Genomic DNA, 10,200 nt, shown 5'->3' with positions numbered 1-10,200 from the left:
CAGGTTCAACCCCAGGGTGAGGGAGATCCCCTGGAGAAGAAAATGGCAACCCACTCCAGTATTCTTGCCTGGAGAATCACATTGACAGAGGAGCCTGGCAGGCTACAGTTCATGGGGTCATAAGAGTCGGACATGACTTAGTGACTAAAGAGAGAGAAAAATGTCCACTGAGTTGGTGATGCTATCTAACCATTTCATCCTCTGCCCCCCACCCCCTTCTCATTTTGCCTTCAATCTGCATCAGGGTCTTTTCTAACAAGTCAGCTCTTCGTGTCAGATAGCCAAAGTATTGGAGCTTCAGCTTCAGCATTTGTTCTTCCAATGAATATTCAGGGTTGATTTCCTTTAAGATTGACTGGTTGGATCTTCTTGCTGTCCAAGGGACTTTCAAGATTCTTCTCCAGCACCACAATTTGAAAGCATCAGTTCTCTGGAACTCAACCTTCTTTTTAGTCCAACTCTCACATTCATACATGACTACTGGAAAAACTATAGCTTTGATTACATAGACCTTTGTCTTCAAAATGTTTTCTTTGCTTTTTAATATGCTGGAGTCTATGTTCATCACAGCTTTCTTCCAAGGAGTAAACATCTTTAATTTCATTGCTGCAGTCAACATCCACACTGATTTTAGAGCCCAGGAAAGCAAGATCTGTCACTGCTTCCACTTTTTCCTCAGCTACGTGCCATGAAGTGATGGGACCAGATGCCATGATCTTAGTTTCTTGAATGTTGAATTTTAAGGCAGCTTTTCACTCTTCTCTTATACCCCCATCAAAGCGGTGGTGCATATACACAATGGAGTATTACTCAGCCATTAAAAAGAATACATTTGAATCAGTTCTAATGAGATGGATGAAACTGGAGCCTATTACACAGAGTGAAGCAAGCCAGAAAGAAAAACACCAATACCGTATACTAATGCATATATATGGAATTTAGAAAGATGGTAACAATAACACTGTATGCGAGACAGCAAAAGAGACACAGATGTATAGAACAGTCTTTTGGACTCTGTGGGAGAGGGCAAGGGTGGGATGATTTGGGAGAATGGCATTGAAACATGTATAATATCATGTATGAAATGAATAGCCAGTCCAGGTTCGATGCATGATACTGGATGCTTGGGGCTGGTGCACTGAGACGACCCAGAGGGATGGTATGGGGAGGGAGGAGAGAGGGGAGTTCAGGATGGGGAACACGTGTATACCCGTGGCAGATTCATGTTGATGTATGGCAAAACCAATACAATATTGTAAAGTAATTAGCCTCTAATTAAAATAAATAAATTTATTAAAAATGATAAAAATAAAAGATGAAAAAAAAGAGGCTTTAGTTCCTCTTTATGTTCTGTCATTAGAGTGGTATCATGTGTATATTTGAGGCTGTTGATATTTCTCCTGGCAATCTTGATTCTGGCTTGTGATTCAACCAGCCTGGCTTTCTGCATGATGTACTCTGCATATTGAAGTTAAATAACAGGGTATTTAAAAACAATATTTAGCCTTGTCATATTCTTTTCTCAATTTTGAACCACTCCATTGTTTCATGCTTGGTTTTAACTGTTTCTTCTCAACCTGTATACAGATTTCTCAGGATTCAAATAAGGTGGTCTGGTATTCCTATCTCTCTAAGGATTTTCCACCGTCAAAGGCTTTAGGATAGTTAATGAAATAGATGTTTTCCTGGATTCTCTTGCTTTTTCTATCATCCAGTGAATGTTGGCAATTTGATCTCTGGTTCCTCTGCCTTTTCTAAACCCAGCTTGTACATCTGAAGTTCTCAGTTCACATAATACTGAAGCCTGTATGTGGGCTGAGTCATTTCAGTTGTGTTCGACTCTCTGTGACCCTATGGACTGTAGCTCACCAGGCTCTTCTTTCCAACCCAGGGATGGAACTTGTGTCTCTTATGTCTCCTGCACTGGCACGTGGATTCTTTACCACAAGTGCCATCTGGGAACCTTAAGCTCAGCTTGAAGGACTTTGAGCATAACTTTGCTACATGTGGAAATTAGCATGATTGTATGGTAGTTTGAACATTCTTTGGCATTGGCCTTCTTTGGGATTGGAATGAAAACTGACCTTTTCTAGTCCTGTGGCCACTGCTGAGTTTTCCAAATTTGCTGACATACTGTGTGCAACACTCTATAGCATCGTCTTTTAGGATTTTGAATAACTCAGTTGGAATTCCATCTCTTTCACTAAGCTTTGGTCGTGGTTATGCTTCCTAAGGCCCATTTGACTTCACACTCCAGGATATCTGGCTTTAGGTGAGTGACCACATCTTTGTCATTATCTGGGTCCAGTAAGACTTTGTTTGCATAGTTCTGTGTATTCTTGCCACCTCTTCTTAACCTCCTCTGCTTCTATTAGGTCCTTACTGTGTCTGTCCTTTATCATGCCCATCCTCGCATGAAATGCTCCCTTGATATCTCCAGCTCTCTTGAAGAGATCTCTAGTCTTTCCCATTCTATTGTTTTCCTCCAATTATTTGCACTGTTCACTTGAGAACGCTTTTTATCTCTCCTTGCTACTCTCTGGAATTCTGCATTCAGTTGAGTATATCTTTCCCTTTCTCTCTGCCTTTCACTTCTTTTCTCAGCTACTTGTAAAGTTTCCTTAGACAACCACTTTGCCCTCTTGCGTTTCTTTTCCTTTGGGATGGTTTTGGTCAGTGCCTCCTGTACAATGTTATGAACCTCCATCCATAGTACTTCAGGCACTCTGACTACCAGATCTAATCCCTTGAATCTATTCATCACCTCCACTGTATAATGATAAGGGATTTAATTATGTCATATCTGAATATTCTAGTGGTTTTCTGTACTTTCTTCAGCTTAAGCCTGAATTTTGCAATAATTAGCTCATGATCTGAGCCACATTCAGCTCCAGGTCTTATTTTTGTCTCTGTATAGAGCTTCTCCATCTTTGGCTGCAAAGAGCACAATCAATTTGATTTCAGTATTGTACATCTGGTGATGTCCATGTAGACAGTAGTCACTTTTGTTGTTGAAGAGGAGGTTTGCTGTGACCAGTGTGTTCTTTTGATACAACTGTTAGCTTTTGTCCTGCTTTATTTTATACTCTAAGGCTAAACTTGCCTGTTACACCAGGTACCTCTTGACTTCCTACTTTTGCATTCCAATCCCCTGTGATGAATAGGACCTTTTTTTGGTGTTAGTTCTAGAAATTCTTGTAAGTCTTTATAGAACCATTGAACTTCAGCTTCTTCAGCATTAGCAGTTGGGGCACAGACTTGGGTTACTGTGATTATGAATTGTTTGCCTTGGAAACAAACCAAGATCATTCTGTCATTTTTGAAATTGCACTCAAGTACTGCATTTTGGACTCTCATTGAACATGAAGGCTACTCCATTTCTTTTAAGGGATTCTTGCCCACAGCAGTAGATATCATGGTCATCTGAATTTAATTAGCCTATTCCTGCCTATTTTAATTCATTGACTCCTAAGATGTCGATGTTCACTCTTGCCATCTCCTGCTTGACCATGTCCAATTTACCTTGACTCATGGACCTAATATTCCAGGTTCCTATGCAATATTGTTCTTTAGAGCATCAGACTTTACTTTCACCACGAGACACATCCAGAACTGAGTGTGGTTTTTGCTTTGGTGAAGTCTCTTCATAAGAGCTCTTTCTGGAACTATTAGTAATTGCCCTCTACTCTTTACCAGTAGCATATTGGACACCTTTCAACCTGGAGGACTCATCTTCTGATGTCATATCTTTTTCCTCTTCAATAGGTTCTCAAGGCAAGCATACTGGGGTGGTTTGCCATTCCCTTCTCCAGTGGACCACGTTTTGTCAGAACTCTCCACTATGACCAGTCCATCTTGGGCGGCCCGGCATGTCATGGCTCATAGCTTCACTGAGTTACACAAGCCCCTTCACCATAAGGCTGTGATCCATGAGGGAGAAAGAGCACCATAGCCCTTTTTTTATCATGCCACCACTTTGGCGCATGCCACCATTATATTTTGTCTGGACTGTTTCAGTACTTCCTAACTGTTCACAGTTTTTATTTTCCTTGGGCTCCAACAGTTATTTCCCACAAAACAGCTAAAACAATCCTTAAAACTTACTATGTTACTTTTTTTGCTCAAAGCCTTCTATAGCTTCTCATCTTACTGTGGTAATGGACATATCCTAACAGTGGCCTATAGGTCTTTTCTGTGATACTCCAAATATGCTCTTGACTTCAGGCCTTAGTACTTTATGTGTGTAAGGCTGATTCAATGTTTTCCCAGGTATTTTTATGACTAATTTCTTCATGCCTTTCAGATATTTACTTAGATGTATTTCAGTGACTTTCCTGGGCCTCACTATTTAAACCACAGTCCTGTCTCCATCTCTTTTAGTCCTATGCCCTTACCATTCATTATTCTCCTCTATAGCACTTAGGGCAAGCTGTGTATATATTTTATTTTGTGTCTCCTTAACTAAAAATCAGCCTTTAAGTGGAGGTTATTTTGCAATTTCTAAAACTCCTCCATCTTCCGTGTAGACTAGCACCTGCCACAAAATATGCTCCCAACAATTATTTGTTGAGTCGTAAGTGATTCAATATATGGACACCAATATTAGAGAGGCAAACCATTCAAATGCTTGTACTACCAGTTTTGAAATGTCATTTTGCAAAGTTCATCTAACTACTCCATTTATACTCTCACAGAAGTTTTCCTTCATTGAATAAGTGTTTTTCCCTCAAATAATTTAGAAAAAAATAGAGCACAAATAAACAAATAAGTAATCGTAGTAACTGTCACCTTAGAATGGAGAAATACTTTCTTAGCTCTCCTGTTTACCACAAAGTGAGTATACATTTCATGCCTATGGATATAGTGAATCTTCCATTTCAAAAATACGTTTCTCTCTTTAAACATGTAATCAATTCACCTGGACCAGTCAACCTGAAGGGGCTAACAAACACTGCTTAAAAGGCAAGAAAGAAGATTTGTAAAGCTTATTAACTGTAATGAAGAAAGAAGATTGTCTTTGTTTTGCTTTAGCAAATCTCTCTTCTCTCCCCAGTCTACATTCATTTTTCTGCATGTTAGTTGTCTTTTTTCCCCTCAACTCATCTTGCAAGTTCATTTTCTTCTCTTCAGTGAGTTTTCTCTTGCATATAATAGACACTGTTTTCTGAACATTCATCATGTCTTTTGTAACAGTTTATTCACCTACCTCCATTGTGTTATTTTAACTTCAGTAGTAACTGAAAGCCTTCCAGCTTGAGGTGTCAGCATTAAAATAAAAAATTGAGTATATTCGAAGGCAGAAATTGCCTGGGTGCCATATAAATTGCTTCTAAATTTCTTTGGAAATGTTACCTTAACTTTCACCTATGAGTTGAACACCTAATAATTTAAGATCATTTACATTTAAGAAAAATAAAAGCTAGATAAGTGAGCCACCATTTTCTATCATAATTAGCAAACATCTGTTGCCGCTGTCATGATACCACCCTCTGCATGTTAAAGAAGGTTGTATTCTAGGGACCTATTCTCCTTTCAGTGAGGACTCAGTTAAGAACTGCCTACTCTGCAGGATTGGTGAAGTGAATACTCATTGGTCCTTGTTGAAAGATAAATCTCAGTAAAAGAGATGAGCCTAAAATCTCTTTTAAAATAGTGGCCCTGAATGTGAATGAAATTTAAAAAAATGGACAGAGAAAATAAAACCCAGAGACACTAAGAAGCAAAAACTGTTAACAAACTAACAACAGTGCTCCTTGCTAAGAAATGAAAATGGTACCTCGATGGAGCACCTGTGAAACTGTTAGAAATGCTGTGCCTCAAATGTGAGTGAATTGTTCCTGATGTTGGGGGTGGGGGTGGCTAAATATAGAACAACAACAAATATCTCCCCAAATCTTTCTGTGATATTGTTTCCTCACGTTGAAAGGTCTACTCAACAGGCAATCAGTTCAGTTCAGTCGCTCAGTCATGGTCTGACTCTTTGCGACCCCATGGACTACAGTATGCCAGGCTTCCCTGTCCATTACCAACTCCAGGAGCTTACTCAAATTCATGTCCATTGAGTTGGTGATGCCATCCAACCATCTCATCCTCTGTTGTCTCCTTCTCCTCCCGACTTCAATCATTCCAAGTATCAGAGTCTTTTCAAATGAGTTGGCTCTTCACATCAAGTGGCCAAAATATTGGAGTTTCAGCTTCAACATTGGTCCTTCCAATGAATATTCAGGACTGATTTCCTTTAGGATGGACTGGTTGGATCTCCTTGCTGTTCAAGGGACTCTCAAGAATCTTCACAGTTCAAAAGCATCAATTCTTTGGGGCTCAGCTTTCTTTAGAGTCCAACTCTAACATCCATACATGACTAATGGAAAAACAAAAGCTTGACTAGATGGATCTTTGTTGGCAAAGTAATGTCTCTGCTTTTTAATATGCTGTCTAGGTTGGTCATAGCTTTACTTCCAAGGAGCAAGCATCTTTTAATTTCATGGCTGCAGTCACCATCTATAGTGATTTGGGAATTAAAAAAAAAAGTCTGACACTATTTCCATTGTTTCCCCATCTATTTGCCATGAAGTGACGGACCAGATGCCATGATCTTAGTTTCCTGAATGCTGAGTTTTAAGCCAACTTTTTTGCTCTCTTCTTTCACTTTCATCAAGAGGCTCTTTAGTTCTTCGCTTTCTGCCATAAGGGCAGTGTCATCTGCATATCTGAGGTTATTGACTTTTCTCCTGGAAATCTTGATTCCATCTTGTGCTTCCTCCAGCCCAGCATTTCTCACGATATACTCTGTATATGAGTTAAATAAGCAGGGTGATGATGTACAGCCTTGATGTTCTCTTTTCCCAACTTGGAACCAGTCCATTGTCACAAGTCCAGTGCTAACTGTTGCTTCCTGGCATGCATATAGATTTCTCAGGAGGCAGGTCATGTGGTCTAGTATTCCCATCTCTCAGAATTTTCCATAGTTTGTTGTGACCCACACAGTCAAAGGCTTTGGCATAGTCAATAAAGCAGAAGTAGAAATAGTCTTTTTTAATTCCACATTTCTAAACACCCTTTTTTTCCTTCCCACCACCATTGTACCTTTTGATCCTTACTACTTTTATGCAAAACAAAACAAAACAAAACAAAATGAAACACAATACCCCTGGGGACCAGATAGTGTTCTAGGTTCTATGGATTCAAAAAATATTTACAGGCTGTACATTGTGTAACATACACCCCACACACAAACACGAACTCATTGTAGATGTTAAAGCTGGGAGTGCACATGAAGATAATTCATCCAATCCCCATTTTACAGCTGATGATTTGGGCCTCTTATGATTGGCTGTCTAAGATCACTCCTTCAATTAAATGGTGAAACTGTTGTAGTAGTCCCGACAACTTCTGTTGCAGGTTCAATTCATTTTCTCCTAAAGCATGTTGGCTTTCAATGAGAACAAACTCTTAACAAAGTAGCCAAATGAAAGTGTACAGTGAACAGAAGATTTAAAACATGCTAAGCTACACTATCAAAAAACTAACTTTACTTTGATATTCAAAGATAAAGTTCTAAATCTAAGATATTCACTGTTTAAGCTTTTGTCCTCCTTAGTATAAAGATTACTGTTTAAATAGTTTTATAAATAGGAAATGAAAAACTGATCCCTCTAGTTAGGACAATATATTCTAATACCTAGAAATAATCTATATTTATGAGAATAGAGAGCTTTTGATTGAAACAGTCAAGGAAATCCTTTTTCTAAATTTCATTTATCTATTTGTTCCTTACTCAAACCTTTAATTTTACCAGTAGGTTTACATCGGTAGACATTTGCTGCAAGAGAAGAACTGTAGTATAATGCACTGAATCATGAATGCGATGACACTGATATGTGGGTGCCAGGATTTGAAAGCATATGATAAAGAATGAAGTAAAGTTAAGTGACAGATCTTGTAAAGTAGGTGAAAGAACAGGGTTGAGGATATAGAGTAATACACAATTAGCCCTGTATGCTGAATAATATGACATAGGTATTGCTGTATTAAAGGAAATCAGGGTACCAGAGAATTCTAAAACAAAAGGATTTGACCCAGTGTGAAGAGTGAAGGTCGTCTTATCACGTGAAGAAAAAGTATAGTGTACCAGGCAATCCAGTCAGGGTTACATATTTACTGATTTAATGTTGGTGATTTTTTTGCCTGATTTTGAGAAGGGGATGGAAACCCACTCCAGTATTCCTGTCTGGAGAATTCCATGGACAGAGACATCTGGCAGGCTACAGTCCATGGGATCACAAACAGTAGGACACTACTGAGTGACTAAACAGAACTGATACATTTAAAAAATACTTACTCCACTGTGCCGCTATATTTAATGACCATTATTTTTAAACACTGTACCATGCATGGCTCCAATATTCTTGTTGGGGAAATCTGATGGACAGAGGCTCCTAGAGGGCTACAGTCCATGGAGTCACAAAAAAGTCAGACATGACTTAGTGACTAAACATCAACCACTACCATGCATGGCATATGGTATATCACTGATAAGCACCTGTGCATTATTTCTGAGTATAATACCTCGAAGCAATTTATGAGCAAAGTCTCTCACCAAATGCGGGTTCAGTAGTGGCTGGATGTGTTCCTCATCTGGGCTCCTGATTCTTCACTCAATTATCTATGCCCACGGGGAGTGGCTGGTGCTGATGATCTCATGGGAGGTGTCCAGCCTATAAGACACTGACACCAGCCACGCACCACATTCTCAGGAGTTGACCCTACGTGGAGGCCAGCTAACTTGCAGCAGAAGCGGGGAAAACACCCTCTCCCCTTTTCCTTTTCTTAGGTTTTTGTTGTGCTGCCTTACACAGTTTAATAGTTATTCTGATTTTTTTTTTTTTTTTTTGCTCCTTACAGAGAAATCAGTGAGGAAATGGACCAGGAGCTGAATCTCAGTGACAGTTCCTACCCTCTATGTGAAATTCCCTTTCCCTTCAGAAAATGATTATTTTAGCATGAGACCAAGCTTCTCTTACGAGTTTACTCCATATGATATTTGTAGGTCCCAAGTAAGACAGACTTCTGAAGAGTCCTCTCCAGTTTCCCAGGCATGCTTACTTCAGATTTGTTACAGTTAACAGCAATGAATTCTTATATCTGTGACATATATTACGTCTAAAACGGACATTTTTCAGGTATACATACTTTAGGAAAATGTTTCAATCTTGTTAATTCATGAACTTTTCTATGTAAAATGGGGCCATTCATATTAATTTATGGTCAAAATTAACATATTTCATTAATCTGATTCAAGTCAACACTTAATCACACATGTTCAGGCTATAATATTTTAATTTGATTCCTTCCTTCAAAAATCATTGTTGGTGACTTTCCATCTCTTGGTAGAAGGCCAGCAGCTTATACATTAAGTGTACAGAGTTTGGAATTCGGACAAAATTTGGTACAACTCTCATTCTGGCACTTGCTAGATGTTTGGTCTTGGGCAAACTACTTAATTATTCCAAGACTCATTTACAATGGTTAGTGTATAATTATAAATGTATAATTACAACAGTTATAAGGGTATCTACCTTGTGACATTATTGTGAATTTTAAAGGGGATATAAACAGGAAAATTGCTTAGTACAGGGATGTCAACATAATAAACTTCTAAGAAGCAATAGTTGTTGCCATTGCATATTGTTTCTTTAAGATATTTTTTCCTTCTGAATCAGTTTTAAAAAAAGGTATCAAGACTAACTTGTTCTTTAAAGAAAAATGCTAAAACCATGTCATGGATAAAACAACTTTCTGTGAGTCTCATTTGCTCCAACTTAAATCTTTAAAAGTATTAATGGCAGACTTTTCACCAGCAGACACACTGTCCATCCCTATAATAAAAACTCATAAAGGGAAGGAACAGATAAAAGTGTTAATAAGAAATTCCATTTTTATTAGCTGATAAGAAATAGCCATCTGGACTCCTATGGACATTTTAAAGAATAATGTATCTGAATTTAAATTCCAAACTATACTAGTCATTAAATTCAGAATATGTCAAAGATAAAGATTTTAATTTCTCTGGTCTGTTCAGTTACTAAAATTCATTTAGATATCATATTTTCTGTTTATTTGGTTCTATATGGCTAACCTGAAGGTCAATGAGCTCAAAATCTGAAGTTTCACCAGGAAAAGTCATAGCTGATAAAAGAC

Source organism: Capra hircus, chromosome 2 (genome assembly GCF_001704415.2).
Source record: "Capra hircus breed San Clemente chromosome 2, ASM170441v1, whole genome shotgun sequence".
NCBI lineage: Eukaryota > Metazoa > Chordata > Mammalia > Artiodactyla > Bovidae > Capra > Capra hircus.
The sequence above is the reverse complement of the archived record's forward strand: the minus strand, read 5'-3'. Positions refer to the sequence as shown.